Source organism: Corythoichthys intestinalis, chromosome 18, assembly GCF_030265065.1.
Source record: "Corythoichthys intestinalis isolate RoL2023-P3 chromosome 18, ASM3026506v1, whole genome shotgun sequence".
NCBI lineage: Eukaryota > Metazoa > Chordata > Actinopteri > Syngnathiformes > Syngnathidae > Corythoichthys > Corythoichthys intestinalis.
This window is the reverse complement of record NC_080412.1, coordinates 11,818,214-11,833,467: the sequence shown is the minus strand read 5'-3', so window position 1 is coordinate 11,833,467 and position 15,254 is coordinate 11,818,214. Positions and strand designations below refer to the sequence as shown.

At 39.3% G+C, this 15,254-nt stretch overlaps 1 protein-coding gene across 1 annotated transcript in view; it reads right to left on the bottom strand.

The window, feature by feature from the left end:
* Positions 1-15,254, bottom strand: part of fstl4 (follistatin-like 4) — a 291,975-nt gene that overhangs the window by 257,628 nt on the left and 19,093 nt on the right. The window lies entirely within an intron of this gene.

Here is a 15,254-nt window from a genome sequence, read left to right as displayed (position 1 = left end):
GCTTCACGGTGGTTCATTTGGTGTTCATTGCTTCAAGCAGGTTCATTTGGTCATCACTGCTCCCTTGGGGGAGACAGTCAACCTCTGCTGCCACCGGCTGTCAACACTGTTGTTGTCCAACATGCCTCCTAGCATGCATTGCAGCGCTACAGATGTAAATAACAATCAAAATTCATGTTCTGTGCTTATCATTTCTTCAGTTACTGCTCCAGTTGTTTCATTAATAACTCATTATGGTATTTGGTAACACTTTATTTGACAGTAGCACCATATGCCTGTCATTAGACAATCAAAAGTATGACATGACACTGGCATAAGCATTAATGAATGCTTACAATAGATGTGATTTAGTGTTATCTGGCAAATTATCTCACTTCTGAATTGATGTAAAAGATCAGCGCTGTACATAAATGGAGTTAGTGGCATAATTTGCCGGATGACACTTAATGACATCCGTTATAAGTGTTCAGCAATGCCCCTGATAGTGTCATGTCATAATTATGACCGTCTTATGACACTGCTGTCAAATAAAGCGTTACCTATCAACCCTAATAAATCAACAAATAAGCCGCGCTGGACTATAAGCCACAGGATTCAAAATGAAGGAGAAAAGTAGCGGCTAACAGTCCGAAAATTACATTACTCGACCACTGAACCACGCCAACTCTAATCTATTTTCTATTTTTGTGATTCAATAAACATGCTTGAGGCCAGGGGTCTGCAAGTCCGGTCCTTGAAGGCCGCGATCCAGCTTGTTTTCCATGTCTCCCTCTTTTAACACACCTGAATCAAACAAACAGGATTGTTTTCAAGCTCCTGCAGAGCTGATCATTTGATTTAGGTGTGTTAAAGGAGGGGGACAAGGAAAACAAGTTCGATAGCAGCTCTCGAGGACTGGACTGCTTTAGGCATTTCAATGAAGTTCAGTGTTTGTATTATTCAATTTTTTTTTTTTTACACTTCTACTGCAAATAAATATCGGCTCCAAAAATCGGTTATCAGCCCCTGTAACTACTAATAATCAGTATCGGTCCTGAAAAACCTATATCGGTTGATCTCTAATTAGTCACCATACTAAAATACTTGCTGTAATTTTCAATACTACATAATAAAAAGGGCAAAATCTTTATATTTTTTATTTATTGACATTGCACAATGTCAAAAAATGGTACTGAAATGACATCAAAATATTAACTAGCACAAAATGCCCCCTCCCTTCGGGTTGCCAGAATATCACTTCACATTGGAAAACATGCCAGAAAAGAACTAATTGGTAAGCGACGAGTCCTCCCTAATTTTCATGCAAGATGTTTTTAATGTAATAATGCCAACATTTAGTAATGACAATTTAAAGGAGCTGTGTTACGAGGTGAGAGTTAGTTTTTGTCACCATGACCGAAGTGAGGAAGGGCTACTTTTCCCAATGTCTAAGCACACTGGCAAAGAAATACAGTGGGGCAAATAAGTATTTAATCAACCACCAATTGTGCAAGTTCTCCCAGTTGAAAATATTAGAGAGGCCTGTAATTGTCAACATGGGTAAACCTCAACCATGAGAGACAGAATGTGGAGAAAAAAAAACAGAAAATCACATTTTTTGATTTTGAAAGAATTTATTTCCAAATTAGAGTGGGAAAATAAGTATTTGGTCACCTACAAACAAGCAAGATTTCTGGCTGTCAAAGAGGTCTAACTTCTTCTTACGAGGTCTAATGAGGCTCCACCCGTTACCTGTATTAATGGCACCTGTTTTAACTCATTATCGGTATAAAAGACACCTGTCCACAAACTCAGTCAGTCACACTCCAAACTCCACTATGGCCAAGACCAAAGAGCTGTCAAAGGACACCAGAGACAACATTTTAGACCTGCACCAGGCTGGGAAGACTGAATCTGCAATCGGTAAAACGATTGATGTAAAGAAATCAACTGTGGGAGCAATCATTAGAAAATGGAAGACATACAAGACCACTGATAATCTCCCTTGATCTGGGGCTCCATGCAAGATCTCACCCTGTGGCATCAAAATGATAACAAGAACGGTGTGCAAAAATCCCAGAACCAAACGAGGGGACCTAGTGAATGACCTACAGAGAGCTGGGACCACAGTAACAAAGGCTACTATCAGTAACACAATGCGCCACCAGGGACTCAAATCCTGCACTGCCAGACGTGTCCCCCTGCTGAAGAAAGTACACGTCCAGGCCTGTCTGCGGTTCGCTAGAGAGCATTTGGATGATCCAGAAGAGGACTGGGAGAATGGGTTATGGTCAGATGAAAACAAAATTAAACTTTTTGGTAGAAACACAGGTTCTCATGTTTGGAGGAGAAAGAATACTGAATTGCATCCGAAGAACACCATGCCCACTGTGAAGCATGGGGGTGGAGACATCATGCTTTGGGGCTGTTTTTTTGCAAAGGGACCAGGACGACTGATGTGACGACTGTGTAAAGGATAGAATGAAGTGTTGCCCAACGACAGCCCCAAAACATAACTGCTCTAGAGGAGATCTGCATGTAAGAATGAGCCAAAATACCAGCAACAGTGTGTGAAAGGCTTGTGAAGAGTTACAGAAAACGTTTTTGCTAACGAAGGGTACATAACAAAGAGATTACTTTTTGGTATTGACCAAATACTTATTTTCCACCATGATTTGCAAATAAATTCTTTCAGAATCAAACAATGTGATTTTCTGTTTTTTTTCCCACATTCTGTCTCTCATGGTTGAGGTTTACCCATGTTGACAATTACAGGCCTCTCTAATATTTTCAAGTGGGAGAACTTGCACAATTAGTGGTTGACTAAATACTTATTTGCCCCACTGTATATCATTTGGTATTGTAATGACAGCATCCACAAAGACGATTTAATCGCTCCATCCACTTGAATGTCAATTACCGACTAAATATACTTTATCTTTGGCTCGGTCAATGGATCTATATGCTAAAAAACGTAGCACAACCAAGCCAAACGAATGCATATCCTTGTTATGCTTCTCTTTTTGTCTTGAATCCTTTGTAATTCGTAACAATGTGTTTTGTTTTGTTTTTTGCTTGGGTTTAGGGATTATTCAGACTGTTTGTCAAAGTTGTTGCAGCCTCAGTTTACGAGGCGTTCAGATCTCTGGCAACCCGGACGAAGAGTGGAAACTGGCTGATGATGAACACGGAAGCAAAACAGGAACAAATTTGTGATACATAAATTGTCTTTTAAAATGAGAAAATCTCCACTTAACCATCGAGATTTTTTAGAAGTATTTCCAAAAAACATTTTTCTTTCATTGCTATCGAAATATCACGGCTATTTCATGAATAATTGAAGCGCAAATCCTACATCATGCACCTTTCACCTTTCAGTGTTTCTTTATTGGAGGTCATTATTTTTTACCAAAAAAATCAACAGGAAATGACCCACAAAGCCACAAAATCAACAGGAAAATACCAGTAATGTTCAGGAACCTACTCCCTATTGCCCAAAAATTTAGCGGAAGTAACCCTAGATAACCCGTAACTGACCTGTAAAATGACCAAAGCGACCAAGAATTAACTTGCCTGCCACAATAGACGTCCAATTCATTTAAACTGGAAGGACAGGTTGTGAATGCTCATGTTCGTTCGCTGCCAGCCCTCCTGATTCAAATGGATTGGAGATCTAGCGCTGTCAACGGCAGCCAATTAGTTAACAAGGAAAATGCAAAATAAATGTTTCCAAAGCTAGAGAGGCAACCCGGTAGCCACTTTTTTAGTTTATCAAATGGAGCAAAAATAGAGTTTAAAAAAGACTTAAAGGTAAGGAGTGATTCTCAGATGACAAATAATGTTGACATTTTTTTAATGAACACTTCACACTTTCGATGCCATTTACGATGACAGATATCCAATCATGTGGCTCTCGAAAAATAAACTAAAACTCTTCAAATGGGTTAACTGGTAGACGCCAATCGTTGAGTGCGTGGGATTGAATAAACATTCATCGCCATCAAATATATCTGGATTAGGACTAAAGGATTAAAATTTTTAATCGAGTTAATCACAGCTTAAAAATGAATTGTAATTAATTGCAATTCAAACCATCTCTAAAATATGCCATATTTTTCTGTAAATTATTGTTGGAATGGAAAGATAAGACACAAGACGGATATATACAGTACATTCAACATACTGTACATAAGTACTGTATTTGTTTATTAAAACAATAAATCCACAAAATGGCATTAACATTATTATCATTCTTTCTGTTAAAGGGATCCACGGATAGAAAGACTTGTAGTTCTTAAAGGATAAATGTTAGTACATGTTATAGTAATTTATATTAAAACCCCTCTTAATGTTTTCGTTTTGATAAAATCTGTAAAATTTTCAATCAAAAAATAAACTAGTAGCTCGCCATTGTTGACGTCGCCGAGCAGTGACGTCACCTGTGCTCCCTGCTGTTCTTCCACAGTGTCTTTAACTATGTAAGGTAGCGATTGAAATACAACACAAGTTGTTAATGGCGAGTTTTAAATTACTAAGAAATCAAGCCAATGAGTGTGTTTTGTCCCTCGACTGATGCCGCAATTCCCTGTTTACTGGTCTATCCGTTGTATTTCACGATCATTTGAGTGCTAGCTTCACAACATATGAGACCGCTTTTATAAATTGACTAAATATTGCCATCCAGTGTATTTGTTGAGCTAAACGGAATGTTTGAATGTTGTTGAATGAGTCTGACCAAAGTCTGAGTAAGTTTTATGTGTATTTTGCATGGCAATTTTGATTCGGAATGCCAGTTTTCTTTGCATTGTTTTTGTGAACATTATTTTTTTCAGAGATGGGAATATTATTTTTGTAGTGCTTTCACTAAATGATACTTATGTTTGTTGTGAAGGAGCTTATGCCAATAAACGGCGCGGTCCAATGAACGCTTGTGTCCACTCGCCTCTCTATGCCTCTTAGCTGTCAATGTGCAAAAAACAGCGTCATTGTAATCTGTTTGAGGCAATGCATGAGGGTCATTCCGCGCATGCGTCAAATGTGTCAAATATTTTAACGTGATTAATTGAAAAAATTAATTACCGCCTGTTAACGGGATAAATTTGACAGCACTAATCTGGAATCAAAATTTCAGTATGAATACTTTGTTACTTTTAACAAACCTACAGCCACGTAGACCCACAAAAATTTCACTCCCCAAAAGATACAGGAAATTTGCCAGGCATAGGCTCCACTAATCAAATAATTTGCTTTTCAAAACTTCCAAGAAGCAAACAGGAAGTGAACATCTCTTTCGGAGGAACATCGCCGACATCGTTCGACAGTCGTAATCGCCGCCGGCTAACGGGCGCTCGCTCTTGAAAATTAAGTGGCAAATGAGATCTGCCAGTCACGGTCTTCAAATGTGAGGTGCACACATACATACACACTCCTAGATACCATTTTAAAATTCATTAGAAGGCAGAGAGTCAATGAGTCTTATTAAACCAGCGCGTGGACATCAAAATCTACAAAATATTGATTCATTTTGGACTTGTTTACCTCCAACATGGAGTATGGTTTGAAAAAAAATAGACTGAATGTGAGCATAATATATCAGACGCGTCTTTAAGATGTATCAGCTTTTTTCAGTCTTCGTGCTGGCTGTTTTTTTTTTTTTTTAGGTCAGTGTAAAATATTCATTGGTTAGCCTGCAAAGGCTTCTCGGGGAGCACACGGAAGAAGACACAAACACAAATGAACAGCACATTGGTCACCGCAAGTGTGGTCTTGTTCAGCCACAATAGCATATCTGCAAGTGATACAGATGTATTATGCTTATTGAGGATTCAATTTTACCCAGAGATAAAAATCTAAGGGTTTGAAATTTGGTGGAAATGTCTATTATGGGTAGACCAACAAGAAAAGTCTTCCACTAAAATACAGGGAATCTGTAATTCTGGTTAAATGCAGATATTTTAGGGACAATTTAGTTTTGCACAGGAGTCCTTTAAAATCAATGTCAAAAGATTAATTTTGAAAATTAGGCTCCTAGACCGTAGTTAGGTAGTTTAACAACGTGAACTTTATTTTGAGTCTAAACCAACACGAAGTCCATTACATGAACCATACCTAAAAGAGGGTGGTGTTAAATTATGATTTTGCATACACTTCATAACCAAGGTAATGAAGTCTATGAATTTTGATCATCTTAAATGATTTTTATTACATTCATATAGGACTGAGTTCCGTTCCTAGGCTGGCGACGTAACCCGAATTTCCACATAAATTAGATTAACCTTTGAGTACCCCTAGCTACCCCCCCAAAATCTCAAAATAACTGTCCAAAAACATGTTTTATACGTCCATATTAATAGGATAAAGTAAAAAATAAGTTATATTCAATGACTTTTCGGGCTTTAAAAAAAATAAAAATAAATAAAAAATATTCGGGCTTCAGTCGCGAGTGGCCTGCGGAGAGAAAAGGGCACTGTGGAAAGAGTAGGGAGGCAAGAGAGGGAGGATATCATGGCCGCTCAGGTCACCAGCGTCACCTCTCTTAATGCGAGCCCGCCAAAAAAAACGGATCGGTACTCGCAAGAGGAGTCGGCGCCGGGGGAGAAGCATGAGTAGCAGCGGCATGAGAACAAGAAAGTAGGACCTGACGCCGTCAGGAACTGCAGGACAGCGGCAACGCTGCTGGGGGAGGAGGGGAACCTGACATGGCAAGAACTAAGTACTATTTATGCGACTGTTAAAAAAGGCTGATGACGAGACCTGGCGTCGTGAAGTTGAAATCACGCAAGTCGAGTACATCTTAATTCGGGACTACCTGTATATATTGGTACCTCTACATACGAAGTTAATTTGTTCCAGGACCGTGTTTGTAAGTAGAAATGGTCGTAGGTCGAGCAGGATTTTCCCTTTATAAATGCTGCCGTTACTATTGCGGAAAACAATTACACAGAGCAAAACAAAAACATTATGAATAAAAATCGGAATAATAATAATTTCGTAATGGTAATAATAATAATAATACCTGTAATAATCTAACAAATTGGGTTCTAATGTGGCGGATGTGTTTTGTGTGGTGTACCTGAACGCACCACGTGGCTGACTTGACAGAGTGAGAGAGGGACTAATTACTTCCACTTTGTTCAGCTGGGCCGGACAGTAGGCATGTTGTGTTGCACGAGTTCTAAAATAAAGGATTAAAATCCTGATGAAGCTGGTGATTTCTTTGGCATATTACCTTAACTTATAAAGACTAGCGAACGGTGGTCGGAGGACGACCGTCAAGATCGTAGACAGTCTACAGCCGTATTGTCTCGCCAGTTCATGGATGTGCGCACCACGCTCATATTATTGCATCATTTCCATCTTCATTTCAATGGTACTCATCACCTTTTTCCTTTTTTTCACCACCTGCATGAGCCTCCTTGGAAGCTATGTTGATTTCTCTCAGAAGAAAATCCGCCGTACGTCCGTCTCGCGGAAAACAAAGAAACTGCGGCGCTGTCATGCGTCATCGTATTTCAAGAATGGGTTAGGGTTACAAATGGCGAGTCAAATTTTACGTCAGATGTCGAAAAGATCATGTGTCGAAGCGATCTCATGTCAAGGTACCACTCTATATTGAAGGGTCCATTTTGGAAAAAAATATTATTCATTATTTAAATAGTAATAAATTAATATTTAAAAATCACAAATTTTAAAAAAAGCTATGATTTATATATACTAGTATAATATATATACTAATAATAAATTGATATATATATACAGTATATATTTATTTTTATTTATTTATTTTTTTTAATTAATTAATTTAATTAATTAAATAACTCACCGTCAATAGGTGTTTTCAATATTTGCTAACTACCAGAACACAAACTCTGTGACCTGGGCCGTCACTGAATGATTTAAACTAATGATAACTAGTTTAAATAGACCCTAACAAGACAGTTTCACTTGATGGCATTGGGCAACTTATCAGTAGAAGACCTCTTACCTTGATTAGTACATTGAATTGGAAATAATGAACAGTATTGTCCTGTCACAAAAGTACTTTAACCTCTTGACGATCTTTGCGATCTGAATCTACACCTATTAGCCTTCCTGACAACAAGTAGAGAACTGGTGAAGGATGGAGATTAACACTTTGACTTGGACGTGACAGCCATGCACTCATCTCATATCAGCCCTCCGGATTCATCTTGAGCTTTTGGCGGGGTGAAAAAAAAAAATTTTGAAAAAAAGAGAAAAAGAAGTGACAGGTCAGCGTCAGCCTGGGGATCGCATGTTCTATACTGCTGCTTATCTTCCCCATGCCGCATAAGCACCGGAGCTTTTTTTCCCGGGCAGAAAGATAAGGTTATGAACTGTCACTCCACGTAATGGAAGCGGTGGCGTGGCACGCCAGTCCCTAGAGGACGGGCAAAAAGTTGACGGCGCGTCACTTTTAAATGCTGACAGTGCCTGTTGGAAGACATTTTTAAAGATTGTGGGTCCTTTCTTTTCTATCTGGTCAGGATCAATCTAATATAGCCATGTTTTGAGTTTAGTTTGAAAATGAGTGTTGATAAACCTAAATGGGCGAATGAGACAAATTGTGTCATACACTATGATCATTTTTGTATTGTACGGAGCAGTTTTCGGCTCATTGCAACTTCTTCGCACATTGTTTGATAGACATGCCGACCATATTACATTTAATCGGCAAAAAATAGCATTGGACCGGATTTTTATTTTGTCTAACTTTCGATTGGGAGCAACTGTGTAATTATGGCTGCTTCAATCCAAAATGGCTGGCTTACTGTTCAATTTCAGGCATGGGCCACAGAGACCTTTGTGTGTCATTCTATAATGGACGTGAGCAGAGAATTCCACATTGATCAGTGAGACTCTGGTTGGAGGCTTATTTAAAACATGACTGACAAATATGTTGATCAATGAAACAGTGAGAGCTGATATGTGTACCAACCCAACCTCATACAAAAAATAAATAAATAAATCAAGCAACAGCCAAGCCATAGAAATCGAAGTGAAAAATAGTATGACAGCTAACATATCCATTTGCCTTATGCTTCGCCACCCATATCCCATATAAAAGGACATGGCCCAGGTCTAGCTCTAGCAAGGCTGCATTCTCTTATCATCTGTCTGAGAATTCATTATCGCGTGACCCTTGCGATCCTCGCCTCGGCTGCCGTTGTTATAGCGTGCGTAGCTCAAGGCAGGAATCTTGACAGAAATACCGTCGCCCTCTTCTCCGGAGAAGAATTTTGTGCTTTTTTTATACGCCTCGTTGACTCCTGCTTGACTGCTCTGAGTCGACATTTTGGAGGCTAGTCGGATGTGCAAGTCGGTCAGGGGAGCGCCGTCATGAGGGATTCCCCCAGGAGTGATAAAGACTGTGGGAGCGAAGATGATCCCTGGAGGGCCTGTACCTTGGAAAGCAAAGGCAGCGCTTGTACTTCAACATCACTGGTGAATATTTAGTTCTGGCTGGAGAAAAGTGCAAAAATCTGAAAAGGAATCAGTAAAAATCGGCCGACAACACCTTCTCCAGCCGTATATAGTCATTACATACAAATGCTGCCTATGGTTACTGGTTTTTGTCTACAATTGACTAGACATGTGCCAATAACCGGTTTTGAGGTATATCGTGGTATGAAAACGTCACGGTTTCAAACCGCAAAAATTTTCCGTTATACCGTCCCCTCGGTATTGGCTATTTTTTATGTCCCAAAAATGCAGGGAGAAATCCCTCGCTTGCAGCTGTAAGGCTCAACCCTCCCCCACCGGTTGTTGCTCAGTGTCAGTGAGTCAACTGTGCTACACAATGGCTGGAGGAGGTGAAACCCCTGAACTTTTCCCCCACCGAAGAATACGAAATCACTGGTATGGGAATACTTCAGCTACAGAAAAGTTAAAGACGGCCGCGGCTTAGAGGAGGAGGGCCAACCGAAATATAAAACATGTTTGCAGAGGTTGGCTGCCGAGGAGGCAATACCTCCACTATGATTATCGCATTTATACAAAATTAAGGGATAGGAAACACTGTCATCAACGTTTCCCACAAGTTAACTGGTGGTAAGACGTGTTTTTTTTATTGCAAATGTTTGTGTTGAGAAAGGGAGTGTGTGTATAATGTAAACATGATACGAGTCATACACACGTGCTTTTTACAGAACATAATTACTTTTATTCTGATGGTAAAAATGTTGACCTGTGGCTGTGGGTTTTGGCTCACCTCAAGGACTGCATTTATAGTTTTATTTAGAATATTTCAGTTATTTTTTTGTCATTTTTTTAAATTGACTTCAACATCATACTTTTGTTCCAATTTGCTAATATGTTTTGAAAAATAAAAATCCTGTTCAATGGAAAAATTATTTCTTTTTTAAACCCAGATATCTCAAAGTAACACATTTTAGAGCTGTAATTGTAATACCGTGATATCGTGAAACCGTAATATTTTGGTTTAAGATTATCATACCGTCACAATTTCATACCGGCACATGCCCACAATTGACACAATATTACTCTGTTTATAATCAATTATAGCAGAGATGCACCAAAAATTTGGTGGCTAAAAATCTGGTTTCTGTCCAAAACTCTTTCAGTGAAAAAAAAAACATTATCAAAACCGGAAGTTGCGTTAATGAAAGCAAATAGCTCGGCAGAGGAGAAGGGTCTGGCTGCAGCTGCAGCCACTCTACAAACCACGCCTTATCCAAACTACGCCCCTCTTAACCACGCCTGCTGTCGGTACGGTGGCGCGAAGAATTCGTTTACTGTACTACGTGAAGTTCAAAGGGTTTTTGGGGCAATAGGCCCAAGCCCAATTCTTTACATTAAACTTAACTAGACACAAGGGTATTGCGGATATTGCAATAACTAGATTGTAACCTTTGCTAGGTTTGGAAGTATTTTAAAGTTGTTAAAATTGCTCCCGTTATTCCATTATTTCCCTTCTGTCTACTTTCGACATGTGAAAGTTTTAAAACTGTTTCGTCATTTAAAGATGGATTCAAGTCAAGATTTTGCCGATTTAGGAGTATTTTAGATAAAAACTAAAAATTAGGTTTGCTCGGAAAGTTCGCTACAACAGAGCCTTCCTGAGAAGTCTACTGCTTTAAGATGGTGGCTGTTTACTAACGCAGGTGAGTCTGTCATTTCGCATCTTGTTCTCTATAAATTTGCTAACGCCGCCGAGTTGGTCTTTTTGCATCTAGTTCTATATAAATGTGATATCTACTGTAGCATCATGTGGACATAGTTTGTAGCAACTAGCAACTGGCCGTTGTTTGTAGCGGCTGTCGGCCGCAGTCAGGTATTATTGCGGTAGAGTGCACTTCTTTTGCTACATCTCCGGTGAATAAGGGTATGTTGGCTCAACGCAGTTATTTGCGCTTATAGTGGAACAGCAAGCATTCCATGCTCTTGCAAGAAAGTCTTGACTGCATATAGTACTCACGACATTCACTTCCCAATTTCCCAGATAGATCTCTCTTCTTGCCCCCTTTGAGCAGTGACCTAGAGAGACAAGCACTCCCGATGCATCTGTAATTACGACACTAACTCGCACTCTTCCAAGCAAATAAATTGAGACCGTGCAGTGAAAACAATTAAAACTAAACTACTAGAATCTGTCAGCGCACATTTTATTGAGGTATACAGTGTTACAGCTCATCTTCTTGTTGAGCAGAGGAACAGGCGTCAGTGTGATAAAGCAGGGGAGCTACTTTCATTCTTTGAAAAAAACAACAAAAAATAAAAACACTTTACCTCAAGATGTAGAATTGTCATTTGCCTTTGACAACATGAGAGAAACCTGGATCGGAATGAGCCCCAGATGCACTTTGTTCCAATGCCACAGCCAGTGGCGGACTTGGCAATTTTGGGGCCTAAGGCGAACATATTCAGGGGCCCTCTTCATGGGTCAGGGGTTAAAATGGTGAGAAGGGTGTTGAGGAAATACTGTATGTTCTGGTACACTGGGGCTGTCCTAAACGACAAATTTTCTCCTGATTAGTCAGCCGACTAGTTTTACGATTAATCGACTAATCTAATAATTTTCTTTTTTTTTATTACTAATTTAGCAATGAAATTTTTGTTGAGGCTTATTAATTCACAAAACTATTTTGGAACACTTAAATTCTTTATTAAAGTACAAATAATCATGTAAATAACAATAAATATTCACAAATAAACAATGAGGTTAAATGCTGATAGTATTTACTAGTGCAAAAGAACGAAAAGTAAACACATTCAGAACACTGACTTTGCCTTTCCAACATTATTCAAAACAATTCTTTCAAAAAAAATTCTAGCAATATTATTATAGTATACTACTATATATAATAGTAGTATAATAATTATAATAATAATTCATTGCCAATCATATTTGTCATGAAGAGTGTCATTTGAAAGCTATTCTTAGTGTAGAATCTGTATTATGTAGTATTTACTCAACATTCATTCATTCATTCATTATCCATACCGCTTTTCCTCACGAGGGTCGCGGAGGTGCTGGAGCCTATGTGGGATTAACTCCAGAAATCATTATTTATATGACGAACATGACGTGCTTTTGCTGTTCACCAGCTGTTGAGTGTAATTGGATGACTGATTGGATGTGTACTACATTGTTTCGCCACAGGGTGTGCTGTCGTGTACTTTATGTTCGGTGTGAAGAGGACGAAGAAAGTTAAAAGAGGCATAAGAGGCCTCTTCTCAACTTCTCACTCACTGCACTTTGGCTCTCAAGGAGAGCACGTTCGCTCATGTGTTTGAAATAAACGATAGCCCACGTGCAAAGTAGCAAGTGAGCTGTAAAAATAGCGAGCTTAGTGGCGTGAAAACCGCAGGAGAGCTAAGGGAAGCTAACGAACAGCTAAGCGGAGCTAAGCGATGCTAAACGGCGCTAAATGAAGCGACTGATACTCAGTCCGTCGTCGTGGAACAGTCCATTGTAGTGCGTGTGTGGTGGGGAGACATAATATAAATGCAGCATTCAAATGGCTCTTTTTTGTTTTGTTATTTGTTTGTTTGGTATGCTGACATAATAATACATGACGAATAGTTGGGGGTGCTGGTGGCTCCGGTGGCCCAAGCTGTTGCTCGTTGGGGCAAGGGCAGCTGGTTGGGGGCCCCCTACTGGTTGGGGGCCTAAGGCGATCGTCTACTTCGTCTGAATAGTAGATCCGCCTATGGCCACAGCTTCATTACTGAGTTAAACCCGTGCTTCTCAATTATTTTCTGTTCCGCCCACCCCGCCAGGAAGACGTAAACGTTTCGCGCCCCCCACCCCAATTCGCTGCCGCCTCTGTAAATAGTAGCATTTTTCTATAAAATTACTATTATTATAAGTACACCTCTGCATAACATTGTGTCCTTTCTAATATTAAATAAAAAATGTAGATCAACTTAAAGTATAACTTTGCCTTCATTGTTTTGCTTGTAACAGAAAAGATTTAAAGTGTATTTCTTTGCCTGAATTTAAATTAAAAATAAAAAAAAGGCATATCTGAACTGTAAAAATACACTTAAGGTAAATTTTTTGACTAAATACTGAAAAAAATAAAATTTAATAAAATCAATAAATAATAATACATTCAAATTGATTAGCAACATTAACTCGTGATAAGAACAATATGCTAAACCATTTGACCGAAAAAACAAAAATTAATAGAACAAAAACAAGAGTGTCATTGGGCAGAGGGACAGTTTTTAAGTTTTATTTTATTTTATTTTTTTTTTGTTGCACTGAGCACCTTGGTATGCCACCTTATATGATGCTAACAGTGCTTGCTGGTTTACTGATGTAACACAAAGTGGGACGATTGTTGGCAATATTCGGGATGTCTTTGCTAAAAAAAACATCAAGTGGCTAGTCAATGTGATTAGGGTTTAATTGTTTCATTTGAGTGACATCTTAATTGATTTGGCTTCCTGCTGTTCGTTGCAAACATTTTTAGACACAGACTGGGCTTTCCTAGACTCCCACTGTATTAAAAGTCAAACCCAAAAGCCAAACGCTACTTACGCTTCGTCATATTTCCTCGACTTAGCTCTTCATATCTCCAGTGCTCTTTGCTGTGTGCTCGTTTTGTTTAAAAAAATACTGCGCACACTCTGAAAATGAGCGCGCCACTGCCACCCAGAGTGGATGTGCAATTACACTTTATTCTAGTACGGCAAAAAAGTATGTTCTCTGAGGTCACATGCGCCACCCCTGGCATCGCTCTGCACCCCCCTGCGTCCACCCCACTATTTGAGAAGTACTGAGTTAAATAGTGGATTGAGCGGTTTCCATAGTGATGTCTCGAGGTGCCTTCAAAGCGTGTGTCAAGTAATGAAGGGACGTTTCCGCGAAGCGCTTACCGAAGCTCACTTCATTCAGGGGAGGTTCTGAAAACGATGACGTCCGAAGCTTCGCTGCCCAGCTGTACCACGTGATTGCTTCAGGAAGAGCTTTAGATTTTGCCGCACGTATTGACAGCTTGCTACAGTATATAAACACCTCTGGTTACATTCAAAATGTGGGTGTTTGAAGGAGAGTTGCGATGAGGGGAGAGTCTGGATATTTTGGAGGTGGTTTGGAGAGTGAAAGGTTAAGGAGTGGTACAGTAGTTGATGGGATGGAGCCAGCAAGAAAGACATCAATGTTCAAGTTACACTTTTACTGTCCTCTGCCTGAGTACGCTCATGCAAATTTCAGAAAAAAACATTGCACAACCTGTCATATTATGATATTACCATTTGGGGAATAATTTTCACACGCACACACTATTTATGACAGTAATCCCTCACCACTTTGTGACTCAACTTTCACACAGTCAGTGTATCGCAGACTTTGTATTCTTGTTATAGGAATTAAAAGAGTTCTAAAAACAAGTTTTTATGCGCACTTGATATTCATCTACGTACTTATCTACACTTACACCTCCTACACACTTAACGTATGAGAGAATAAATGTAGAGTATGTATTATTTATACATTATTTTGTGTATGCAAAGACTTCATAATGACATTGATGGGTCACATCCGTCAGACACTGTGCCATGCCTTCAAGTATGGGGCCTGCCCAAACCCAGCATCAAGAGGAGTTATTCGCAAACAAAAGCATGCAGCGATCTAACACCGGATTCAGGTGCAAAAAGTCTCAGGAGTGATTTGTTCGAGGATTCAATTATTTTATTTTCTGTACTATGCATGCATTTTGAAACGTAGAAAAAAAATCAATGGGAGAAGTTAGCCGCTATGGCATTGGCTTCATAGTTCACAATATGTA